Here is a 27,461-nt window from a genome sequence, read left to right on the forward strand (position 1 = left end):
ATGCTGCATTCATAAAGATATGTTAATTACATGGGTTTTTTTTAATATTTCAGCAATGGGTTTCTGTATCTGGCTTTTTAAATATATTCGAAAATTTTTTTAATATAGTAGTGTCTTACAGTAGGAATAGATTCACAGAAAGGATTTAGCAAAGAAAATAAATATAACAAAATGCTTTTAGGAAAGACTTCAAGAAACCGACCTAATTTTGTGATTGACAATAAAAAAGAAAATAGGATGAAAGACCTTTTAGAGCTTTTATTTAAAAACAAATAGCTAAAACATATTAAAAGACTTTGTCCCCGGAGCCCCCATATTCACTAAATATTAGTGATAACAGCTAACAATTACTATATGGGTGGGTTAGCAACATTTTCTTCTTAGTTTCCTTTGGGTATTTTGTTTAACATCCAATTATGAACTATAGCTAATGTTGCTGACTGTATTGGGACTAATTGTACAACACCCAGTTCCTTTGCAGCTCAACTCTGGTCTAGCAACAGTTAACTAGCTGTGATGGACAAACTTCTGCTCCAGTCATCTGTGGCGGAGGCTCTTAATGCACCAATATAGATTCCATTCACAGCTAGTCCAGCGCTGGATATATTTCTAGCAAGTTATCCTGTTTGTATTCACTCACTCACCTTTAATATTTCTGGGCTTTGTATTTTGAATTTCCCTTTTTGGATGAGAGGGATCACAATGTGAGGACAATATAAGAGTGGCCACAATATGAGAAAGAGGTGAGAGGTGCCACAATACCACAGTATAAAGATGAGATAAGAGAGGCCACAATATTAAGACAAGATGAGGCTGGCCACAATACCACAATATGAGGAGGAGGTGAAAGGGGCCACAATATGAGGATGAGTTAAGAGGGCAACAACTCAAAAGGGGAGATTAGTGGACCGCAATATGGGGGGAAGAGGGGCCACAATACCACTGTATGAATATGAGATGAGAAGAGCCACAAAATGAGAGGGAGATGCCCATACTATCAGGGGGGCACCATAATATGAGGATGAGGTGAGAGGTGCCATAATATGAGGATGAAATGAGAGGTTCCACAATACCACAACATGAGACAGAGATGAGAGAGGAAACCAGGTGGAATATGCCTATGTGACCTATCCTCTCAGTGTGGGAGATCATATTATGTCATGTGTCTGTGTGCACCTGGAACCTCAACAACCAGACAAAGAGACGGTTATCTTGTTCCCAGACACTCGCAGTCAACAAGAGTGCTTAGTTCCTTTATTTAGTACGTCTTATAATAAGCATAAGCCTATTGTGGTTTCCCATGTCACAGCAGAGGAAATATTATCCAATCACAACTGTTTATAAGTTTCCAGGGCGTTGTCCTTTGGTAACCCCCAGTACACTCGATGGAGGGGGCCATTCTCCTCTCGTCATGCACAGAACAATTCTTATTGCGTGGCATCTTCAATGTTCTTTACTTCTCTATTTCTTCAGCTGCAGGCCAGGGTGGAAGTATGTGGGAAACAGCATCCTGTCATCTTGTCAACTCTTGAAATTTAAGCAATGTCCCTTGAACAAAAGACAAAATAAAATAATAGTAACAAATAAATAATAAATGTTTTCTACCATTTTAAGTAAGCCAAGCATATAAGCTACACTAGAGCTTCTTGGTCATTTTATCAATATTCTTATGACTTTCTCTTGCCCACAATATGAGAAGGAGAGCAGAGGGGCCAAAATATCATGAGGAGATCAGAGGAGGGCACAAGATGAGGATGAGAGGGGCCACAATACCACAATATTAGGAGGAGATGAGAAGAGCCACAATACCACAATATGAGGGTGAAATAGGAGCTGGCAGAGGAACAGATTGCTGTAATTAATAAGTCTTAACTAATGCTGAAACCTAAAGGGGACCTGTCTGGGCAATTTTAGAAACGAAACCACCCACAGGTGCAAATGCTTGTCGCGGGTATAAAAACTATAACTATACAAACATACAGCTAAACGTACTATTAGGTTTACTCTAGTTGCCAACAGGGGGTATGGCTATGATCACCAACAAGTGATAAGTTTACCAAGTTGTAACTAAGTCTCCCAAGTGGTATAGCAGTGTTCTCTGTTCTCTATAATTCATAGTTCTCAAAACTAGCTGAACTGGTTCTGTATACATGGTTTTCTTACCACTGAATTCTATGAGTTGTGCATTCTTGTTTCAGTATGTTTTACTGTGCATGCTCAGGACTTTAGTGATGTAGGAAGCCTCCCCATTATTATTGCCCTGCTCACACATTTAGTTATTGGAGTGAGTGATTTTGAAGTGATTTTTGTGCTTACTTGATAAAGAGGGAATTAATTCTCCGGGTGGGATTTGTCTTAGGCTCGGATTGGCTTCTGTAGCAGCACAGAAAGGTATCAGTGAGTCTGAAAGGAGATGGTAAAGAAAATAGTGAATTTACAGATGCCATATACATTGATGTAAGGCTTGTCCACCACAATCTTTCTCTTTGGTTGTGTGTTAACATCTTCCTTTATCTACATGGTTGATCATGCCATTCAGTCCTCAGAGGAATTGTTTTTTGTAACACACTGGTGAGATTTATCAATCTGTTTAATGATTTTGTCAATGGTTTTGAATGCCTTGTGACACATTTATTAAGGTTTAAAGACACTATTACAACAATTGTGCCATATAGAAAGTATAGACAGCAACCCAAAGTCATAACCCAGCATCAATTAAATGTGAGGTCAATCCATCAACCCCGCATTCTCTGTATATCCAATAAAATCCAATATACGGTTAATCTTACAAGGAGTGCTATAAATTTGGTATTTCCATAATCATACTGAGCCAAGGAAAAAGTGAAGGTGTCATCTGCACCACACAATGAAAGGTTTCTTAACAAAACCCATCAGAGTACAGGCGGTCCCTTACTTAAGGACACCCGACTTACAGATGACCCCTGTAAGGTGTCTGTAATGAAGCTTTATTGATAATCCTTGATCCAATTACAGCAAAAATATTTAAAACTCAAATGGAACTGCAATTATAAAATATACAGTTTCGACTTACATACAAATTCAACTTAAGAACAAACCTATTGAACCTATCTTCTACGTAACTCGGGGACTGTCTGTATAGTGCATCTGCGTTTTTATGCCAATACTTACACATTTGATGGAACAATGTGTTAAATGTAGCCATGTTGTCCTTAAATATGACCACCACCTTACTCTTCCAGCAGTGACCAGGCATGTGCTATTGATTCCTAACAGACCACCTGGATTCAAGGTTCATTACAGTGTTCATCACCTGTCCCCGCTCCGGATTCCCATCATGGTGCTGGCCATTTCCCAGAAGGCTATTTAAATCTGCCTCTCCTATCCCTGCCGGATCTTCGTGCCTTGTGCATTAGAGAAAGCTTTGTCTGAGACACTGCGCTATTATTGTGATTTCCTGTTGTGACCCCAGTTCAGTTCCTGATTACACTCCTCCGCTGCCTGCCTTGACCTATTGCTACGTCCCCGACTCCAATTCCGTGAAGTCTGTCCTGACCTCCTGCCTGTCCCCAACTACAAGATTGCCTGCCGTTCCTGTACCTCGACCTTGGCTGCCACCATGGACAAGTCACGCCTGTGGAACGACCTGGTGGTACCACACCGCAGCAAGACCATCCTGCTTTGCGGCGGGCTCTGGTGAAGACCAGGTGCCACTTAGATTCTGGTCCCATGGTGTCAGCTTGTGTCATCATCCGCTGTGGTTCAAAGGATCTACTACCTCCAATCCTGACAGACAGTTGTCCTTCATTTCTAAGGGACAACATGACTATATTATTTGGAAATTATATTCATACAGGTACATTTTTTTAATATGATCCAATTGAAGAACTGTATGTATATGAAAGATGTATTAAATTAAATGTATATGGCCATTAGAGAATATCCATTAAAGCTACCTCTCCCAACTCCCTAATATGCATGGAAAATATGCTCGGACTGAAGGACCGAAACGCGCGTTGGGGACGGTGTTGATTGGAGCAGTGTGGATTGGCCCATGCGTAAGATACCAATTTTATTGGTTTAGGTTTTGCCTTGCTTGAAGATATGATAAAATGAGACATTGTCCATGTCTATAAGGTGTTCCCCCATTTGGATGCTGACCATCAACTTCATACATATTTTACCATGTGAAACTATAGGCACAAGATAGACTTTATTTCTGTATGCTCATATGTACCAACGGAGATAACTCCTCTTTTGTGTACTATCATCTATGGCCTGATATATTAATTTATATGCTATTTTATGCGTTTTCATTAATAAAGATTAATATTTAATACAAAAGAATTATTTTTTGTTGTCTTGATGCCCTGTTGTCCACAATTTGGTGGGTGTTACTTCAGTGAAGACTCTTGACAGTTTTATTTTCTTTAGGTGTTTTAAGAGCTGAAAGGTAATCAGAAAGATTTGAATTTGTGATACTTGCAAGTTATTATACAATCTAGAAGGCTGATCCTTCAGATACAGACTAGATACATGAGTAGAATGAGACAGTATACTTTGAAATTATGTAAATGTTGATGACTGGAAACAGCATTAACTGGAACACAGAGGTGGCATAGTCTACGTATAAGCTAGAACACAAAGACATCTAAAGCAGCAGGTGACAGAATTGATATGAATGTTTTAAGATTTACTTATCTAATCTAATTCTTATCAGAACTTATCTAACTCTAGTTCTGATATTCATTCACTTTGACAGATATTTAGGGTTATAATATATAACTTAATATAGTTAAGATCTGGTGCACACCTAATTTTAAGTAGATCTGGTGTCACCGATGCTCCCACGATCCCTCTCTTGGATTGCGGGTACACGCGTGTCTCTCCATGTGCCCCTGGTTCCCGTGCCTCTGCTGGTCCAGTGCCAATAATTGGCGCTGGCCTGATATAAATTCCTGCCCCTTCCTGTGACCCTTGCCGGATCTTCAAGCCTTCCCCTGAACAGAAAGCTCTCCTGTGATTCCTGCATTCCTGTGATTCCTCATTCCTGTGATTCCTGTGTTCCTGTGTGCCTGTCTGTTTCTGTGATTCCTGCGTTCCTGTGTGCCAGTCCGTTTCTGTGTTCCTGACCTGCATGCCAGCTCTTGTGATTCCTGAAGTGAGTACTAGTGTGCCTTCTTGTGCTATTCTCCTGCCTTCACCCGGGTACAGATTGTCTCCTGTATTAGTACCTTGGCAGCCACCGCGAGCTAGTCGCACCTGTGGAACTACCTGGTGATATCTCGCCCCAGCAAGTCCATCCCGCTTAGCTGCGGGCTCCGGTGAAGACCGGGTGCCACTTAGACTCCGGTCCCAGGTCGGCTAGTACCATCTCCCGCGGTGGTCCAGAGGGTCCACAGACTCCCAGCCCTGACACCTGGATACAAAACAATACAACTGAAGTCCATCTTTTGCCTAGTGTAAAAGCAATAGGTAAGATTTAATTATCAAGGTGTATTTTTTTACATAAGATAAAATCAAGGTTTTCAGCAAAAAACACATGTACTTGTAACTGTGTCAGTACTAAGTTTCATTTTAACAATTTTACTGTTAGAGAAAAACAAAACTGAAACTTAATACTGCAGAATGTTACTTATGCTTAATGCTAATAAACCACCATAGTTTCTTCAATTGCCTACTCTAAATACGTAATGCATAGGATCCTGAAAAATGTTAAATTCTAAATCCCTTGCCATAATTTTCTAATCTATTTGGTTTTTATTGATACTTGTAGTATTATTATTTGTTAAAATATCTCTCTCGTAGGGTATTCATCAATAGTTTTTTTAAGCAATGAGTGCTCTGTGTGGTTTATGAGCTAAACTTACTTGCAGGCCTCAAAAAAAAAAAAAAAATTTAATATCAGAATAGAAGGACTTGAATTACTGCAACCATTCTCCTTTTCCAGAGTAAAAAATAAGTAGATATAAAGAATGGATAACATGAATCTGTAAGAAAGTAAGTTGAATATTTTATTGTGACAAGGAACTGTAAGGTGTCTATGTAACTGTAATGGAAACTTATGAACTTATTAAAACCTGTGTTCAATAAAGTTTCTGCAGTCTATGAAGCTGGCCATCTCTTTTTAAATCTGCAGTGTATTAAGAGGAGCATAATGCAATTTTTATATAGTAGGCTTGTAAAAGGAGAGGTGATGAATAGTGATGAACGAGTACGAACCGCCAAATTCAGGTCCGTACCACTGCTGTTCATGCTTCGGGATTATATGCTGAGCAGCCAATTAACCAGCTGTGTAACTCCCGAAGTCGGCATGGCTCCTCTTCTGTCTTCTCCACGATGCTCCAGGCCCCGCGGCTCCTCTCCTTTCTTCAATCTGCTGTAACAGCTGGCAGAGACCCGGCCATGCATTCTGCCAGCCAGCGCATACTATGACATAATCAGCGGCCCCATCATAGTGTGCGCAGGCCAGAATAGCACATGGCCACGTCTATGCCAGCTGTTACAGCAGACCAAAAAAAGATGAGGAGCCGGGGGGACCGGAGCATCGCGGAGAAGACAGAAGAGGAGTTGCACCAAACATCGGAACCATCCGAAGGTGAGTATGTAAGATTATTTTTTTAAAGTGCTGGGCGGGCTGGCTGGCTGTATACTATAGGTGGCTGGCTGTATACTGCAGGGGGCTGGCTGTGTACTGCAGGGGGCTGGCTAGCTGCATACTGCAGGGAGCTGGCTGTATACTTCAGAGGGCTGGCTGTATACTGCAGGGGGCTGGCTGTATACTACTGGGGGCTGGCTGTATACTAAAGGGGGCTGGCTGTATACTACTGGGGCTGGCTATATACTACCTGGGGTTTGCTGGCTATATACTGCTGGGGGATTGCTGGGGGGGGGGTGCTGTGACAAAATGCATTTCCAACCCTTTTCATATGTTTGAGTCAATGGGTTTTTCCAGTTTTTGGTGGTAAAATTAGGGGCCTTGGCTTATACTCGGCAACTTAGGGACATTCTAAGCCAAGATGGCGGCTTTTTACCGCCACCAGCAGTTTTGCCGGCAGTGATCAAAGGTTTAACACTCATGGTTCGATTGGTACAGAAAACAGCCTCCTTGTATGGAGATTGGTATGGTTATAACGCAGATCCAGCAGTAATAAACACTGGTGGCTATTAAAAAAACCTGAGAATTTCCTCTCACCACCATAAAAGACACAATGATGGAAAGCTGGTGCTTCCTTTTACTGCCTAAATTGGGGGCCCTTCCACTCACTGCCTTAAAAATGCAATGGGAAAAACCTTTCTTTCCTCTCACTGCCTTCAAAGAGGCAATGGAAAAACATGACATTTCCTCTCACTACTTAAATGGAGGGACAAGGTGTCCTCATTGGCCTCTTAGTCCTTCATATCTCTGCCAGCCACCTCCTATGTCGCCTACATTGAGCTTCACCATACTGTGAGGGAGAATTCATCCTGTAGGCACTACATGACAAGGAACCCATTCTACGAGCCATGTGTGTAGTGGCCTGATATAAGTTCCTCATTGTCTTCCACCTGTGGCATCATAACATCCTCTGTCTTTGCCTTAGCAGGTTTTTCGAGCAGGCAGAAAATGGGGGCAATATCGGTGAAGATGTCTTTATCAGTGCTGACCATATTAGTGGTATATTGTAAATAGTGCATTATAGCACAAAGGTCTCTCATGGAGGCTCAGTCATTGGTAGTGAAGTGCTCACTATTTCGACTCACCTGGGCATTCTGGAACTTAAATTAAATAATTCCCTCTGCTGCTCACACACCCCTCTCACAACTGCTCTCACAACTTAGCATGTGCAAAGTTGAATTCCACCGAGTTGGTAAATCACATATAAGTCAGTGAGTGGGAAGGCCAAATTTACTCTGCAGTGCATATGGGGAAGCAGTATCAGGGGGTGAATGCCAAAAATGCTAACACAAGCAATGCACTTTAGCAGCAGGTCTTTGTAGTTGGGCAGGATCCTATGCACCACCAAGTTCAATAAATGTGCAAGGTACAGGATGTGCAACAACCAGGCTTGGGATGTTCTCATGCCAATGCAATGGCAAAAAAACTGCAAATAGTTTGTTTTTGTAAATTGTTTAGATTTTTTTTTTACGGGTTCTGTTTTTCCAAAAAGCTTCTGTTTTCTAAAAAAAGGCTCTGTTTTCAAAAAGTTACTTTGTGTAAATAGTTTCAGTTGATCCAGGGAGTTACTCTAGTGGTTTTCTGCACAGACAGATGAGTTTCGGTATGGCCTATTGCCATTTCCCCATGGTTCTACTGAAACTGTTGGTGCCGATCCAACAGTGACTGGATAAGGAGGCAGGAAAAGAGGAAGCAATCATAGGCACAGATGTCTGGAAAACTTTGGTAGTGGAAGTATGACACAGCGATTTCTGCCTAGGGTTCAGTCGCTACCACATTAACCCAGTGGTCATTCAAAGAGATGTAATGTCTCTGTCCATGTTTACTGGTTCACATATCAGTTGTTATGTGAACCTGGCAACTTCTTTTGTCCACAACATATGGCGCAGGGCAGGGATGGCGGGCCCACTAAAGTAGTGGCAGCTCGGAATGACATCTTATGGGACAGCCAACCTCATAATATGGGCCAGCTTTTTTGTGCTCATCCCTGGGTACGTTGGTGCATAGCAGGCAACACTGTGACATTGTGCTGCCCAATGTGCATTTGTACCCTTACACATCTTGGGATTATGTGACCACCACCTCTGACCTATGATTGTCTTTGTCTAGGACATCGTCATCAAAACCCCTCAGATCTATTTTCACTAAGCCCTCATCAATACCCTCCTTGTCAGTCTCCACATTACAGAAAGCTGCATAAGTTGGTACTTTGGTTTCATCATCACCATGGTAGATGTCCTGCAATGGTATGCTGTTTACATCCTCATCCTACAACACAAGTTTTTGGGCATCTGGGAACACTATCAGCAACTGGGGCGGGGGCAGGTGAATGGCCCACAGAATCTGAGCAAGCACAGTTATCATAGAGCATTATGACCTGAACCATGACCTGTGCCTGAGACATTCTTACTGTTTTGAATGGAGTGAAAAGGAGTGCCTTGCACATAAAAGGTGGAGTGGGTTGAAGACAGTCCGGTGATACTTGTGTTACTGTTTGTGAGGTAATTGACCAATACCTTACCTTAGTCTAGCCTCTGCATTCAGGGAATACACACTCAGTACTTCACACTGCCGTGAAAAGTGCAGTAAAATTTAGTAGCCCCTCACTGTCTTTCTCCCTACCTCCTCTCTCAAGAACAGTGCTGGTCAGGTCCACTCACCCCTACATATATCATATTCCTACACATTATTTTTTAATTTTTATTTATCATTGATAGAAGCACACATTGGTTTTCATGGGAAGCAGAGTGCTTGCTGCAACCCGAGGTTCTACAGGCAGCATGTGACCGGTTGTGCAACTCTTATCTATGGTGCTAATAAAATAACAGATGCAGATCCATCTGGATAAAGTTTATGGCTGTGGATCCTGCATAAGCCCACTTTGAATATGCCCTAAATATCCATCTATTTCTTATTCCATATAATTTTAAAGAAGATACTGTTTCACATATAAGGATCAATCATTAATTTCCAAGAAGAGTATGTTAGATATGAGAAGTTCAATAAAAAAATGAAATTAATTTATGACAAAGGGAAACACATTAGATAATGATAAAATATTCACTAGTTTTCAATTTTGAACTATGTCATTGATGCCAGTGATAATTAAGGGGATTTGGAATAAACCATTAATAGATATTGCTTTTTTATGGAGCCAGATAGAAGCTTCTCTGTGTCATATATTCATATAAAGAATATTTATTGCTTTTAGATAACGCTAATGGATAGGAAAAGTTAGCAAATTTCTGGTAAATGCAGCCATACTCTGTCCTGGCTTTTATACTAATTGTGGTAGAATGGTTAGCATAATAGATTTAACTCCAATGCTTTATTTCATTTAGGCACATTAAAGATAGAATTTGCAATTCATTTAATTGACATAACTTTGAGGTGCATTTTTTATTGACTGCATTATCATTCAACTTGTGATATTCATTACTAGACAAATTAGACAATTGCCTATTAACGTTCAAAATATATATATGCATTGATATCTAGTTCATTCCCTTTTATTGCCCGTGAAACAAACAGGGCAAGACTTTGTGTGTTCCAGATAGCTATATAAGATGAACGGCATAAACACCTCTGTAAAAGACTAGAAGACAAATATGGAAATTAAGCACTTGTAGCTTTGTCATGGTGATCCAAAAATGCACTGTAAAAAGGTACAATATTTGCTTGCAAATTATCTATTCATTCTGTTTCAGCAGAACGATTTTGTTAATGTTGAATTAATATCTCCCTCTAACCTCTCCCTCTAACCTACACTCTATTTGGCACTCGGATTAACTTTTATCTATATTGCTGTAAGACTAACATGCTAACAGACAGCAGGCTTATGGAAAGCATGAGAGACCAGTCATGACTGGCTGATTTCTGATACATTTATATTTTTTTATTAGTATAATAAAAACAGCAATATTAATTCAATTCATTTCAGAAATATAAATATATTACAAATGCAAAAAACTTATTTTGTTAAAACATAAATACACCTCAGAAATTCCTGGAGGTCTCAGTAAATGGTAACCCCTAAGTCTAATTTTACACTATATTTTCATATTTATACTCAACATTTTGATACATTTTTATACTCCGGTTTTGCTGTAGCTGAGGGCAATTCCAAAGGTTAAATTCTGCACTGGAATCCACAACAGATTATTGACATGTAGTGGATCATAAAAATGGCTTTCTGCTACAGATGTTTTCCACAGTAAGACTGTTGCTTGCCCCAACCCCTCTCCACAGCAATGTATGGTGCCGTATTCTAGGGAAAGATAGGACATGTCCACTGCCGGGCCTATGGGGGACATATATACGTCTCCCGAAGGCCATGTGAATGTGGCCTAAGGGAGATTTATCACTGACTTTTTGGCATGATAAAGTGGCAAAAAAATTGGAAAGGTTTTTTATTTTGGTCAAAAACATTGCAAGGGCTTTTTCTCGCCACTCTGATATAGTGGCTTAAACATAGAACCACTGCTAGTGCAGTGCCGCGGAAATATTTTTTACACAAAAATGTGGCAAGGCACTCCCCTCCTGGCGCTTGTGCTGACGCAATTATTTTACTCTACTTGTGATTATTATGTGAGTACTTTTAAAAAAAATTCGTAAGGGATTTATTAAAGGCCCAATGTCACTTTAATAAATCTGAAAAGCAGCGGAGCTTCAAAAGAAGTCACTGGGGCATATTTATCATGAGCGCCAGCGTATGATAGCCCCGCCTCTTTATGTATCAGCCGATTGCGCAGCCTTTATCCTACATCCAGGCTCATTTACTAAGGGTCTGAACGTCACACTTTCGTCAGGTTTCCCGAATATTTCCGTTTTGCGCCAAATTGGCCCGGGATTTTGGCACACGCAATTGGATTTTGGCGCAACGGAGCCGGCTTGCACGTGACAGACATTGGGGGTGGGACGTCAGACAACCTGACGGATTCGGACAAACCGCGGAATTTAAAAAAGGATTTGTGTCTCAAGCACTCACATGCACCTGGAAGAAGCAGGTGAACTCCGGCGGACCTCGGTGCAGCAGCGACACATGCAGGAACTTGAACGCAGGATGTTAGTGAATCACGCCGGACCCGAATCCTCGTCGACAACGCACCGCGGGATCGCGACAGGACCGGGTAAGTAAATCTGCCCCGACATCTTCATTAGACTGTAAACCACTTGATTTAGCTAGAACAAAATCTTTTAAAATAATGCAAAGTAGGCTTCTGCTTGGCTCCTAATTATGGACATCTTTAGCATGAATTAGAATCCGGCCACACCCCCCCCATTCCTGAGAGCTGTGCGATATCACCAGCTCTCATGAAGGGGAGAGAGTGGGTGGATTTTCATGCATGCTAGAGGCGTGTATAATAAGGAGCCTAGCAGAGTGCTGAGCAGAGCACAGAGGTCCCTGTGTGACATACATGCATAATTTTAAAAGACATGCTCGACAATTTATATGCAAAGACAGCAACCCCCATTAATTCATATGTAGTAGAGCAGATTATAATTGATCAAGGTTGTAAAGTAGCACACCATACTATTTGAACACCAATAGGACGGACAAAAAGTCAATTCAGATTTTGAGAACATCTTCAAGTGTTTTGATATTTAGAAGTAGTATTTGATACATCACCTTAATTTTCTTCATACATAAAATCTCTGAATGATTCCTCATTATGTGTCTAAGATGTATAGGTTCTATGCAGAAGATGATATCCATGAGAAGGCCAATCAGATACACAGTACACAGTGTATGTGGGTCATAATTAAATCACTGGGAAAGCAACATTCCCCCTAACAACCCTTCAGTGCTCCCCGAGATGTGGTGCAGTCGGTGATGGAGATAGCTGAATACGGTGCTCAGCAATCTCCGTCAGCTCCATAGAGATGTATGGGGCAGCCCAGCCATGCATGACTGACTGCTTTTGTTTATCTCCAGGAGCAACAAAGTGTCCGATGAGGTTACATCAAGCCTCCATTCTTTGGGGTACCCATCAGCAAGTTAAGTCCTATCCATCGGAAAACCTATTTAAGTGGTTAAAATGAGGCTTTCCATATTGTACTGTACAAATAAATTAGTAAGTGGTTACATACTTTAACATACTGTAATAAATTAAGAAAAAATACATTTATATGGTTTTACTTACACCAGTTTAACATACTTTCAAACTTTGTGTTCACAAATGTATCTTCCTGCTTTTTTGAATGAAAAGTCATGGATATTATTCTTTGTTTTTTGAAGGATATTGCAAACAGAACATTCATTTTACCTGTGATAGTAAGGATATTTATTATTCTTTAGCACAAACTCACACTTTATCTTCCCCATCCATTTTTATAGTGTTGCTTTCCGGGGTTTGAGGTAAGTGCACAGTACAGAGATATACAACTGAGAAATTTACAGCTATAATGCTTGGATTCTTAATATGCATCGGTGGAAAATGGATCTATAAAATTTCATGTAGCATCAACTAGTACACTAGTATCAAGTAGTGTGAACATTTTTTATATGTACAATAAAGAGAGGAAAACATCTTTATTTTTGTATGATCACATATAAAGTAAAAGCTGCTGTGTTCATATTTCTGTTTACAGTCTACAAATTAATAACGCACATACTACATTATATATGTAAACACAACACATACAGTACACCTTTATAAATACATACAGTATATATATATATGTGTGTTCATAAAAATTGTGCAAGAGTTAAAGGAAACCTACCACTTCTGAAGGTAGGTATGAGATGCAAACACCGGGCACCAGCTCAGGGTGAGCTGGTGCCGGTGCTTAGTCTCGTTAGTGTTAAAACCGCGGTATCGCGGTTTTAACACTTTTTAAACTTTCTAGCAGAAACTGCTTCGGCGCTGCGTGCGCACGATCGTGCGCGCGCCTACATTGGAAATGCCGCAGGCGTTGCGCGCGCACGGTCGCGCGCAGCGCCGAAGCAGTTTCTACTATAAAGTTTAAAAAGTGTTAAAACCGCGATACCGCGGTTTTAACACTAACGAGACTAAGCACCGGCACCAGCTCACCCTGAGCTGGTGCCCGGTGTTTGCATCTCATACCTACCTTCAGAAGTGGTAGGTTTCCTTTAAGGCCTCTAATAAAGTACAATTGGTGGTGAATGACTAAATTAAAAAAGTACTTACACAGAGTAAAATCTTTTGCGTGTGAAAACTTTCAAGTCCAGATACATTTGTTAAATGTGCTCTTTGCTTAACCTACATTTTGCGTTGGTTGAAGCAAATAAAAACCACTGGTCCTAACTATTAAAATCCTTTAGAAGAGTCTGTGGACAGGATTTGTGCTGTGTACAGGAGTAACCTTACAAAGCCCACCAGTCTGACTATAATATCTTATGAAAACATCTGCTGAAACCAGATGATAAATATAAATGTGATGACTTTTACATTTACTTGCAGAGCCCTTTGGAAAAAGACAAATATGGGAGGATGCTGTGCAACAATGAAGCAATCAATTTCTAAGGAAAATTACAGCATTAGATTTTAGGATCTTAAAAAGCACCAAAGCAAATATATTCTGGGGCATTCATTATTATCTTCATGTCAGTTTTTGGTGGTCTTGGGTCCATAATTGGTGTTTGGAATGTCTGTGCCATCTTAATGAATTGTCGGCACCTCAATAAAGCAGCTTTTCTGCCTCTCAGGCTTTTCTTTTATTTTGGTCCCACTATTTGGGCAAGGCTTTAGAATTCCAGCACTTTTCCTGCACTTCTAGTTTCCCAACACAGTTTATGGCACACTTTTGGGTGCACAATTAAAGCAGCTAATATCTGGTCTACCAAATTTATGAACAATAGCACTCTATCAAACCTAAGATCCCCATATAGTGATAAATAATAACACTATACAATTTCATGAGAGAAAAAAAACATCATTATACATTTATTACTTATTTTACCATGTTACAAAGTCCAAATTGTCAGAATTCAGGTGTAGTGGGCCCGCTGTACCCCCTCGGACAATGACCTAAGCACCCAGTTTTCACCAGAGCCTGCCGCAAAGTGGGATAGACTTGCCTCAGCGTGGTACCACCAGGTCGCTCCACAGGCGTGACTTTTCCGCATTGGCGGCCAAGGCGAGGTGCAGAATTGTGAGGCAGAGACAGATTTGAGACAGACAGGAGGTCAGGACAGGCAGCACAAGATCAAAGTTAGGGAAATAGTGGAAGGTCCTGACCGCAGCACAGGAGTGAAGTCAGAAACAGAATCGAGGTCACAGCGGGAAATCAGTCTAAATGCACAAGGCCAGGAACAAAGCTTTCTCAATGGTATGGAAACACAAATATCCTTTTAAATCTTAGTTGGCTGGGATGCACGTGCCCTAGGAGGCGTGCGCTAGAATGACCGTCCCTGAAGCATGACAAGTTGAGGAAGGCTGCTGAGCTTTGGGGGCACAGGGAGGCACACGGGCGTGCCTGCAACCCAAAACTATTACTTACCACTGCCATTGCTATAACATAATAGCTTAATAGTGTCATTGTTCTGCTATTAAATAAAATCATGATACTAACATCAATACTATCACTTTATAGTGACATTAGAGTGGTAGACACCTCAAAATCTCAACTAACATGATGGCTCTTATAAAGGTTATTCATTCCATACCACTGTACCAAGTCTGCAGAGCTTGTAAAACAGTCTTTCTACCTTTCTTCAACCTACACAATCTTCCCATTCTGCTCTAGACAGCAACCACATGTCAATTTTTATGACCCACTTAGGTGGGACATGGCAGGGAGTGTCGAGGGTGAAGGCATGCACATCATGGCCCCCCATATTTATTATAATCTCTGATGAAAAACAGCCAGAGACTGTAGCTGAGATTGCTACCAGGTCCAGGTAATTTTAGTTTCAGAGTGTACTTCCAGAAACATCAAGAGGCATAGCCTCTTAGTATATCCAGCATGCAGTATGGGAATGGGGAAAAGTTAAGACTCGCATTAAACATTGTGATGGGGGACACTGGACACAGGTCCAACAGAAAGGACAGTGAGCCATAATCCTGATCCCTGCAAACTGTCTCTGCTTACCTACTGGGTCCATCCAAACCAATAACCAGTAACTGATAGATAAACAAAAGTCCAGAAGTCTGGGTCATAATGGACATAGAAAATATGGTACAAATGTGGAGTTGCAAAAGGCTTGTCACAAAAGGCAAGCCAACATTGGATAACCAGAAATATAGAAATAGCAAACATTAGCAGTACAATAGTGATGGACGAGGCAGACTTTAGATTTTTATGTGTTAGCCAGGAGCCCTGCTCCAAGTACAAGGCTCTAGCAGTAGAGTAAATTAACCCCTGCCACTCCAGAACCACATTTCAGAGAGCCAGACGTGATAGTTAAACTCATCAGGCAACCACTAGAGCACTGTTCAGACTGCTTTTATGAATGTCCAATGGATCCTCAAATAAGTTTTTGTGGGCTTGTGCCTAAGATGAAAAGCGGTTGGACACAGAGACATCAGTCTGTGGGTCATTGGATAGATAAGGAGAAACACAAAAGAAGCAAGGATCATAACCATAACTGCAGAAATATGGGGACATGGCAGAGGATAGGAAAGTGTGATAGTTATACAGTTACCTGTTTTCCCCATTCTTCCTGAGAGTCAAATACAAAATTCCTGACATTCTCAGACTGATCAGCTCCCAAATTGTCTAGCCCTGAATGCCTGGTAATCTCGGGGTGACAGGATTTTGAAACATGTAAAAATGTGAAAAATGTATCCCCATCTTAAATAACTCACTGCAAAACTCACCGATACAAATTGTACCTCTTGATTAAAGGTAACAGATTTAGGTACCCCATGCAGTTTAAGGATATTATCAACAAACAAATGGCAGATTCCATGGCATTTTTCCGTTTTTCCACCGGAAAAAGGTGACATATCTTGAATAAAAATCAACAACCATCTATACCACTGTCATTTCCTGAGAGTCAGGCAGATCAATGATGAAATCCATGGACAAATGTGTCCATGACTTCCCATATATTACATACAGGAATATTTTTTAAACTCAAATGGAACTAGAGAAAATAATGGTCAAAGTCCTTAAGAACACACTTATAACGTCCAAAATGTTAAATAAAAAGATTTTCTACGTTGCAACATTCTGGCATTATGATATCCAGCCTGTACCATACCTCTGGTTCTAGGTCTTTCATCTGAGGCAGAAACTTTACAATAGGTAGCTATCGTATCCAGTCAGAGAGTGCTTATTCTTACTAGCTGGTCGGGCTGGTTTGACTGTATTTCTCTTGGGACAGTAGCTGCTTGCCTTCTGGTTCCAGTGCTGTAGCACTAAATCTTATTTGTAGGAATGATCGAAGCATAGTATGATAAGGTACTAAAATTATTTTATTATACTCACAAAAGTAAAAATAAAAAAGGCCTTGAGAAATTTTGTTACCACAACAATATAATTCCAAGACATTAAGCATGCCAAGGTCCCATCTGACAAAGTTTTTTCTTCATGACATCTTTCTTGGCAGGATTGCTAAGAAGTTATGTGGCGTACATTACTGAGATTTCACAATTGAAAACTTACCCTACCAACACTGAGCATTTACTTTAAAAATCCCTATTGAGTTTTGTGCAAGGCACAACTTGGGGTGCTTATAAATAAGCATCCCTAATGTTGGAGATGGAGTTTTGCTACTCTTCGGTTCTAAGAGCAAATCCCACCCCTGAATTGATAGCTATACTGAACATATATCAATTCAATTTCCCCTAAATTCTGAAAAACTAGTACCCGTTTCTTGCCAGGCTGAAACAATGGGGCACATTTACTTACCCGGTCCAGTTGCGATCCCGCGGCGCGTTGTCTAACGGGAATTCGGGTCAGCCGGGATTCACTAACTTTGTGCGCCCGATATCCAGCAGGTGTTGCTGTTGCTCCGGAGTTCACCTTCATCTTCCCGGTGCATGTAAGTGCTTAAACTTGCGACACAAATTGTTTTTTAAATTCCACGGTTTTTCCGAATCCGCCGGGTTGTCCGGCGGCCACGCCCCCTGATTTCTGTCACATGAAAGCCGTGGCCAATGCGCCACAATCCGATCGCGTGTGCCAAAATCCCAGGGCAATTCGCCACAAAATGGAAATATTCAGGAAACCCGACGAAAGTGCGCGATTCGGTCCCTTAGTAAATGAGCCCCAATATATTGTTTGGTAGCCAAAACGTAGAAGAAAATAAGCTGCAATGAGTTACAAGAAATACTATCAATTTTGTGTGGTAATAATGGCTCCAATAGACATTCACAGAAATTGTGCCTTATAAAAATGAGCCTCAGAAGCAGTTGGGTTAGGTGGATCCAGGCATTGCATGTGCAATTCTAGTGGGGACCAGGTACTATTACACCTAAAATTTAAAGTAAGTTTTGACACAATGGGAATGCCACAAAAAGTGTAAGGATGTCATCTGGATTGTTTTCAGGATGTGGCTAGGGTCCTGAAGTACAATTCCTTAGAGGAAATTTAGAGAACGAGGAACTTGGATAGAAGAATGGCGCTTTGAAACTCATTCACAGGTCAAGTGGATCTGAGCAAAGGCCGTTTATTCATAAAACCTGCAACGTGTTTGCGGTCCGGATCTGAAAAGTGTCACAGTTTTTACGAATAAACACCTTTGGCTCAGATCCACTTGACCTGTGAGCGAGTTTCAAAGCGCCGTTCTGTTGTCCAAGTTCCTGTAAACACTTCTCCGGAATCCTTGTCCTTCCATGTGAGCATGTACACTGAGAATCAGGAGCTTTATGTGCATAACTGTATCATGCGAGGATTGCGCTTCTCTGTCTCCCCCTATACTTCCACTATTCTGTCCATTGGGGTGTTCCACTTTGTCCCCTGAGCCCCCTATCCCTGTTTTTTTTTTAAATTCTTTAGAGGGGAACAACATTTTCAGGGAAACACTCTGCATATCCAACAGATGTGATAATGATCCTACTGTTTTTAAATCCCTTTTTGATGTGGTCCAATATGTAGAATCTTGCAATCAGGTAGAAGAAGACAATTTGGCATGGGAGCCCCGGCCAGTGGCTGCAACATAAGCTAGTCTGGAGTTGGCAGTGATGGATGGGGCAAACAGACAAGGTTGAACTTGCAACAAATGGGTTTTCGATAGCAACAGCTCTCTTCCTCAGGGTAGGAGGATGCTGCTGTGATTTATCAACTTTCCGTTTCTCTCAACTTCCGGTGTCTTCCCTAAAGAACTTTCTAAATACGGTAAGGGAGTTTCACATCTATATACTGTCTATTCTTTGTTCTCTGTATACTTTTGGACCGTTTTTACCTAACAATGTGTGTATCTTGACAACATATGTTGTAAAACACTATTAGTCAATGGTACATGTACTGTTCAAAAATATATGATGTTCCAATCTTCTATGTTGTCCATATTTCACTACAAACAAAAAATAGTTATTTATTTGTTCATTTATTTATTTATGTTATTATTAAAAAAGTTAAGATGGTGAACTCCGGCGGATCTGAGCAGGGAAGCGACGCAAGCAGGAAATTGGGCGCACAATCTTAGTGAATCGCGTGGGAGTCCATGACCGTTGGACAATGCACAGCGTGGATTGCGAGAGGGACAGGAAAGTAAATGTGCCCCATTGTGTTTTTATACACTCTGTAAGGTTAGAATGCATGAGATGAATTCACTTATCTTTTCTTATGGATGTCCAAATTTTTAGAAAGTCTGTAGTTGCACTATCATTCATTAATTTTTAACCTAAACTGCAGTCTTTCTATAAAAACCTTACTTTTGAAGATAATAAATAATAATGGTTTTGTTTAATGAGAATTCAAAATTACCTGAAAATAAAACAGACAAATTGGTTTTCACAAATACTGAACAAAATGCTATCTGACAGCAAGCAGAAAATTAATAATTAAGTTTCAATTTAATGTAAGTGCAACTACAGACTTTCTAAACAATTCGGAAATACTTAAGAGAAATGAATTTATCCCATCATGCTTCTATACTTACAATGTAAATAAAAACACATTGGGGGTCATTTACTAAGGGCCCGATTCGCGGTTTCCCGACGTGTTACCCGAATATTTCCAATCGGCGCTGGCATGCACGCAACAGAAATCGGAGGGCGTGGCCGAACGAAAACCCGATGGATTCGGAAAAACCACCGCATTTAAAAAAAAAGTGTCGCGGGACACGCGCTTACCTTCACCAGGAATAGGCCGGTGAACTTCAGTGCATTCCAGCGGGCCTCAGCGGACTTCGGAGCAGCAGCGCCGCCTGGTGGATGTTGGAGGAACTACCTTAGTGATCACGAATGGACTGGGTAAGTAAATTTGCCCCATTGTATACCAAGAGGAATAAGATATACATTGAACCCCATTTTACTTAAAGATGTTTATCAATAAAAACATCATGCACATTGCAACAGACCATGCAGCAATTGGCAGTCAATCTTATAAAGTAAATTATCAAAATGTGAAAGGTAAATTAAACACTACCAACTAACTAGGTGTATACTTGGATGGAGGAAAGAAGGCAAAGCAGAAATGCTTTGTATATCTTCAATACAGTGATGTACAGTGATGACAAATTCTTACATCATGATGTGTATTTTTGAAGCATTTGGCTTGCTGGTGTTCAGAAGCCGTTTGAAAAGTTAATAGATGATTCCATTATGCTAGCCTACACCATCCACAATGTCAACAAAACTCACAAGTGAAACTATTTATTACTGTATAATTTGTGATCGGAAACAGTCTAGGAAAGAATGGTACTACGACACCCTGAAATTATCCAGTCAGAAGGAGATACCAGTGTTTGGAATCTACCACTTTTAGGAAATGAGAAAAAGGAACTGATTTTTTTAAAACAAATAGCTGCACCCTTAGCCTTTTTTCATTTATTGGTAGAATAGATGGTAAGCAAATGGAAGGAGAGGAAAATGTGTCTCCTGAAAGCATGCCATATCCACATGTACACATTTACTGTAATGAAAAGCATTAGACCTTTTATTTGTTAGAATCCTGCACATTATAATCTTTGCAGCCATGGGTTGAGCCAAATCCACATAAAGATGATTAGAATGGACCTGTAAGGACATGTTTGATGTTGACCTCACAGCTTGTAAATGTTTCTCACTGGTGCTACAGAAATGCAGTTTAACAGTGATGTCATTGAGGAAATCATGAGAAAATCTTGCAGCCAAGGCTGGTGTACGCTGTCTATATCCAAATGGTCAATAAGGATATTTGGGCAAAGTTCCTTGATGACCACAGACTGTGAAAGGCAATGAAGATTATCCCTCCTAGCTCTGTTTCCTTCACCCTTACTTTTATTGTATTAGTTATGGACCTGGGGTTCTCTGCTTGCAGCTTAAAGGTGCAATGAGTGCAGTTTTTCTATTAGATTTTAGAGTATATTGTTTATTAGACAATCCTTTCAAATGTTTCCACAAACTTTGCTTAGTTCAATTACTGTATATACTCGAGTATAAACTGATTTTTTCAGCACAAAAAATGTCCTGAAAACTAAAACTCAGCTTATTCTCAAGTCAAGGAAAAAAAAATAAAGTCAAAACTCACCTTTCCACCCCCGCCCCCCATCACTGGTCTTTTCTTCTTCCGTCAGCAGCGGCAGGTCCATGTGCAGTCGCCACACAGCTATGACCTGTCACTGGCTTAGAGCCAGTGGAAGAAGGGGACCTGTCCGGGGTTTCACTCAGTTTATTTTTTTGTGCTGGGCAAACAAGGGGCTGGCTAGCTATATACTACACAGGGATGGCTATATACTAAAGGGGCTGTCTATATACTTCATAGTGCTGGCGATAAACTAAAGGAGGCTGGCTGGCTATCTGCTAAAGGGGGTGGCTGACTATATAGTAAAGAAGACTGGCTATATATTAAATAGGGATGGCTGGCTATATACCAAAGGGGGGTAGCTATATAATAAAAATGGATGGCTGGCTATATACTACAGGGGCGGGCTACATACTGCATGGTGCTGACTGTATACTAAAGGGGTCTGGCTATAGGCTAAAGGGGCTGGCTGGCTATATACTAAAGGGGGCTGGTGGCTATATACTAAGGGGGGTGGCTGACTATATACTAAAGAAGGCTGGCTATATACTAAAGAGGGATGGATGGCTGTCTATATACTAAAGGAGACTGGCTGGCTATATACTAAAGGGAGCTGACTATATATTAACCCCTTAACGACTTGGCCTTTTTAGTCTTTTCACTTCCATTTTTCACTCACCAACTTCAAAAATCTATAACTTTTTTATTTTTCCACATAAAGAGCTGTGTTATGGCTTATTTTCTGCGTAACAAATTGCACTTCATAGTGACGGTATTTAATATTCCATGGCGTGTACTCGGAAGCAGGAAAAAAATTCTAAATGCAGTGAAAATGGTGGAAAACCACATTTGCGACATTTTCTTGTGGGCTTGGATTTTACAGCTTTCACTGTGTGCCCCAAATGACATGTCTACTTTATTCTTTGGGTCGGTACAATCACGTGGATACCAAATTTGTATAGGTTTTATAATGTTTTAATACATTTAAAAAAATTAAAACCTCCTGTACAAAATATTTTTTTTTTATTTTGCCATCTTCTGGCGCCAATAACTTTTTCATACTTTGGTGTACGGAGCTGTGGATAGTGTCATTTTTTGCGAATTTTGGCGTTATTGCAACTGAAAATACTTATCTTATGCAACAAGTATTTTCAGTTGCAATATCCCCTACACATGTGTCAGAGAGGTTGTCACTTACTACAAATAGTTAACCTCTGGCCATGTCAGAGGTGTAAAAAAAGTGACATTTGACATTTCACTGCTACTGACACTGACACAGGAGTGAGTGATAATAATCATAGAGGGATACCCTGCGGTGAATCATACAGTACAGCCACAAGTATAACAACCATTGACAGTACCTCAACAGACACATCACTAGTTCATTCAGCCTGGCTACAACTATGAGGATGTGTGACACTGTGTTTTTAATTACTGTAGTAGTTTGAGCATCTAAATCTGCCATTAATTTTGGCATTACTAATAGACACAAAAATAAAAGTTACGTTTTAAATACACAATAATGTGTCTGGATATGGGTAATCTAGTTTGCCAGTGGGTTACGGGGTTAAACGCAGTGAAAAAACGTTATTATATTTTGATAGATCAGGCATTTTCGGACGTGGCGATACCTAATGTGTTTATGATTTTTACTGTTTATTTATATTTATATCAGTTCTAGGGAAAGGGGGGTGATTTGAAATTTTAGGTTTTTTATTATAATTTTTTTTTAACTTTTTTTTATTTTTACTTTTACTATTTTTCAGACTCCCTAGGGTACTCTGACCCTAGGTAGTCTGATTCATCCTATCATATACTGCCATATTACTGTATGTCTTTTTCAGTGGATTTTACTCCCCATGCATTACAATGTGGAATTAGCACATTGTAATGCATGGGTTAAAACGAAGTAGCCTCGGGTGTTCGGAACACCCAAGGCTACCATGGCGACGGATCGCCGCTCCCCGTGACATCATCGGGGAGCGGCGATCCACGACAAGATTGCGGCGCCCATGCTGCACCATCTCTTTGAAGCCGCCGGCAGCATTCGGCGGCGGCGATCGAGGTGAAAACACCCGCGATCAGCAAAGACTTACCGGCTATGGAGAGGGCTCGGCCCGTGAGCCCTCTCCATGCACCGGGACCCGGCGCGCGCCGTAGTAGTACGGCGCGCGTCGGGAAGGGGTTAAAAAGGGCTGGCTGGCTATATACTACAGGGGGATGGCTATATACTACAGGGGAATAGCTACACACTACTGGCTTATACTTGAGTATATACAATATATATGTTTTAATTTTAAACTTTCAAACATATTTAATGCCCATTTCTTGAGTATCTTTCATCCTCTTTTATCCATGCCAAAATTTTTATTCACTATGAGTTTTATGTTAACTCCATCTTCAGTAAGTTCACAAAAAGATCTAATTAAAGCTGTTCATAGGTCCTTGGTAAAGTTTAATGAAGGTAAACTTTAATCAAAAATATAATAGGACATGAAAATATAATAGAACATACATGAAAAAAGGAAGGGAAGGGATTGGATGAGTAAGGGACATGGGGGAAACAATTCTATATAACATAACCGTCAATGTTATTTAGATGTAAAAAAGCATCTAGACCCTTCTTGAAGTTGTCTCCTGTCCCTACTGTGAACACAGGAATCACAGGAACGCAGAAATCACAGGAATGCAGGAATCACAGGAGAGCTTTCTCTTCATGGGAACGCTTGAAGATCCGCCAAGGGTCACAGGAAGAGGCAGAAACTTATAGCAGGCCAGCGCCAATTACTGGCACGCTGGCCCTTTAAAGCAGAGCAAGCTGGCCCGCATGCCCCCATAGGAGAGGGGGATGCGCGAGCCGAGCCACGGGAGCAGGAGAAGACATCGCTGGAGCCAAGGGAGGTAAGATGAGTGGATCTCCGGAGAGACGCTGGGGGGCATGGGTGCGCCTGCGATCCGAGACAGGGATCGTGGGAGCACCCGTGACAGTACGCCTTCAGTGATCGTCAACTGGATGAGTATTTTAGGGAAAAAGTGCATCCCTTAAGTGCTTTGTTTGCTCTCCTACCCGATAAGAGAGGGATCATGTCTAGAGTCTATAGGATCCTGCTTAAAAGTGATAAACATACTCCATGTAAGGAATGTTATGTGAAGTGGAAGAAGAATGTGGTGGATTTAACAGTGGAAGAATGGGTGGACTCATTGTCCATGATTAAATAAATCACCAAGAATATGTCCTATATTGTAACTCAGATGTATATAGTGCATAGGGTACACTTTATGCCAAAACGATTAAAACATTTTTGGAAAAAGCATGAAGTGAAGTGCCTAGATGCAACCTGATTGATTCCAATCTTGTACATATGTTGTGGCAATGTCCAAAACTTCATTGTTATTGGTCTGGAGTAGTTGATAGACTGCAATCAATATTTGAATGTGGTATTGCTTTCAGTTTGCAGGTTTGGGCTCTACATTAGGCATAGTGGGTGTAAATAAGTATATTCTTTGTGTACTGAAAGGTCTTCTTTTATCAAGGAAATTAATCTTGTTCCAGAAGACTAAAGAGCCATCTAATGTGGAAGAGTAGGAGGTAAGAATGGATCTTTTGTTTTTTACAGAGAGGCAGGAGGCAATAGAAAGTTATCCGAAGCCAAAGGAGATGTGGGAGGTCTGGCTTAATAGATCAAAGTTAGAACAGTTCCTAAATAAAGATGTTATCATTGTTATTGTAATATTGGTATCTTTTTATCTTATGGTATTTTTGAAAACTGTCAAACATCAGTAGGAGGGTGAGGTTGAAGGTATTGAATAAATAAAAAATTGTTTGATTTTATTAATTGATAATAAGGCTATTGTCAAGATACTGTTCATGTATGTATATATGACCAAACATTCAGTTTGTCCAAGTCACCCTGCAGCCTATGAACATCCTCTGTAGACTGTATTAGACTACATAGCTTGGTGTCATCTTCAAAAATAGACACAGTGCTAATAAATTCCTACCTCTATATCATTAATAAAAAAAAAAAAATTAAATAGTAGTGGGCCAAGCACAAAACTCTGGGGTACACCACTCATAACTGATGCCCATTATGACGAGGAATCATTGACCACAAATCTTTGGATACGATCCCTTAGCCAGTTTCCAATACAATTGCAAATAATTCCATACAAACCATAGACCTTATTTTATCCATCAGGCGTCTATGAGGGACAGTGCTGAATGCATTTGCAAAGTCTAAGAACACAATATCCACAGCAGCTCCTCCATCCATACATCTGCTCACCTCTTAATTGAAGCATATCAGGTTAGTCTGACAACTTCTGTCCTTAATAAACCCACGCTGGCTTTCATTTTTTATACTATATTATGTCACATACTCCTCCTGTATGTAGTCTTTTAGTAACCCCCTACAATATTTTCCCCACAAAGAACGAGAGCCTTTTGTAAATATTGGCACCACATTCACCACATGTAATTTAAACTATTTATTTATTTAAATTTAAAAAAATGTTTAGTTATTACAGCTGCCTGGGATCAGCTACTGGTGTTTCCTAAAGCTTCCCCATTCTAGGCATGCATTCCCAGGATCCTATTGTTGCTAAGACATCATTGATGGTAGGCATGCTCTGCAGCATCATGAGGCAGATGTCAGTTATGATATCATATCAGGGAATAAATGATAATGATAACAGAAGCATTACGGCCATTGTTGGAAATATGACATGGTGTGGCTTGAGACAGTTTAAGGGTCTTTGTGGACAGAGGAAGAACTAAGCCATAAATGCCTACATTGCCCCTAATAAAGGGACAGCTGCATGTGATTACAATGGACTGTGCTATTACACCTGGAGGCCATTGCCCCTGGAGATTCTACCAGATCCTGTGGGAGACAAAGACTCAAGTTACTTGTCCTGCAAGGTTGTGGGATAAGAATGTATTGATTCTACATCATCATTGGATTGGCCAAGACAGTGGTGGAGGTGGGATGATGGGCAATGTGTGTGAGCTATGTGTGTGTGTATATAAGATAGTATACAGATCTTTAGAGAGAGCACTTCCTTCCCACCATCTCTCTATCCCTTAGTTAGTTTACCCTCTATGTGTATTCCCCTGTATTGTACCCTTAATAAATCCCCTATAAAGATCCATTGAATATTGTTGTTAATTTAATATTAACTGGCACCCCAAAACCAAGCAGATTTTGCAGCCATGATATTGCTCAAATTGAGCTAAATTTTTTCTTAAGTGTCTGCAACTAAGACGGTAGAAAGTTGGATACAGTTTTAAAAGTGTTTAACCCTGGATGATACATTTGCAATAGCTTAAGACTTTAGTCATACTTTGCATCTCTTTTTAGTTGGCTTAGTTCATGAAAAAAAGAAAAGCAAGAAAACTTTTAAACCAACTCAAGGATGTGTATCCAAGGTTCACTGAAAATTCAAAATCTCTACCAGCATGGCAGTGAACATATAAAACTCATAAACTTTAATTCATTTGGTTAAAAATGTCACGCATCCGCGTGTGACGAATCAAACAACCTGGAAAAAATACATATTCAGACACCTATGTATAATGGTGTCCTGTATCCGTGATAAATGCACAGAGGAAAAGAAAAAACACACAAAACAGGTAGACTAAGATCCACGAGCAGGAAAGGTCATGTGGTCTATACACTGGCAATATGAAACGTGCTATGGTCTTACCCACTCAGCCGCTTTGTACCACTTGATGGAAATGTTTCCCGCTGGTCCGACCATTATGCTGTGTGGTCACCTGTACGTAGAAGGCCGGGAGCCCCAGGATAGGTCCAAGCACATACCTGAGTGTAGCAGGAGGAACAGTTGGATGATGAACAACACCTACCACTGTCCCTCTCACCCCGGGCAAGCAAGCTCCCGCCCTTACAAGGGCAGTACCAAACTGTACCCTGTTGTAATCACCCAGCATCCCCCCTCCCTGATGCGTTTCCTCCTTACTAGGATTAATCAGAGGGATTTCTGGCAGAAATGCTTTTTTGGAAATAATAACAACAGGACAACCTATAGTGACAAGATGTCCCTTGGGTGTAATACAGTGGGTATACCCAAGTGTAGGGTAACCGTCCCGGTGTCCAGTATGGAGACCCGGACTAATGATCCCTAGCTGGTCTAATGGGGATACAGGCCCCTGTGCCATGCCAGGATTTAAACAAATGGGTAATACACGCCCCCTATCGTCACCCACCAATGAAGGACGCGGTATCGG

General features: G+C 40.7%; 1 long non-coding RNA gene across 1 annotated transcript; it reads right to left on the minus strand.

The window, feature by feature from the left end:
* Positions 1-632: 632 nt before the first annotated feature.
* LOC140133096 (uncharacterized) lies at positions 633-27,084 on the minus strand. Its single transcript, XR_011855789.1, has 3 exons — positions 26,921-27,084; positions 2,317-2,403; positions 633-1,548 (listed from the first exon to the last, which is right to left on the minus strand). It is a non-coding gene; the product is annotated as an uncharacterized lncRNA (long non-coding RNA).
* Positions 27,085-27,461: the final 377 nt, after the last annotated feature.

Source organism: Engystomops pustulosus, chromosome 5 (assembly GCF_040894005.1).
Source record: "Engystomops pustulosus chromosome 5, aEngPut4.maternal, whole genome shotgun sequence".
Taxonomy (NCBI): domain Eukaryota; kingdom Metazoa; phylum Chordata; class Amphibia; order Anura; family Leptodactylidae; genus Engystomops; species Engystomops pustulosus.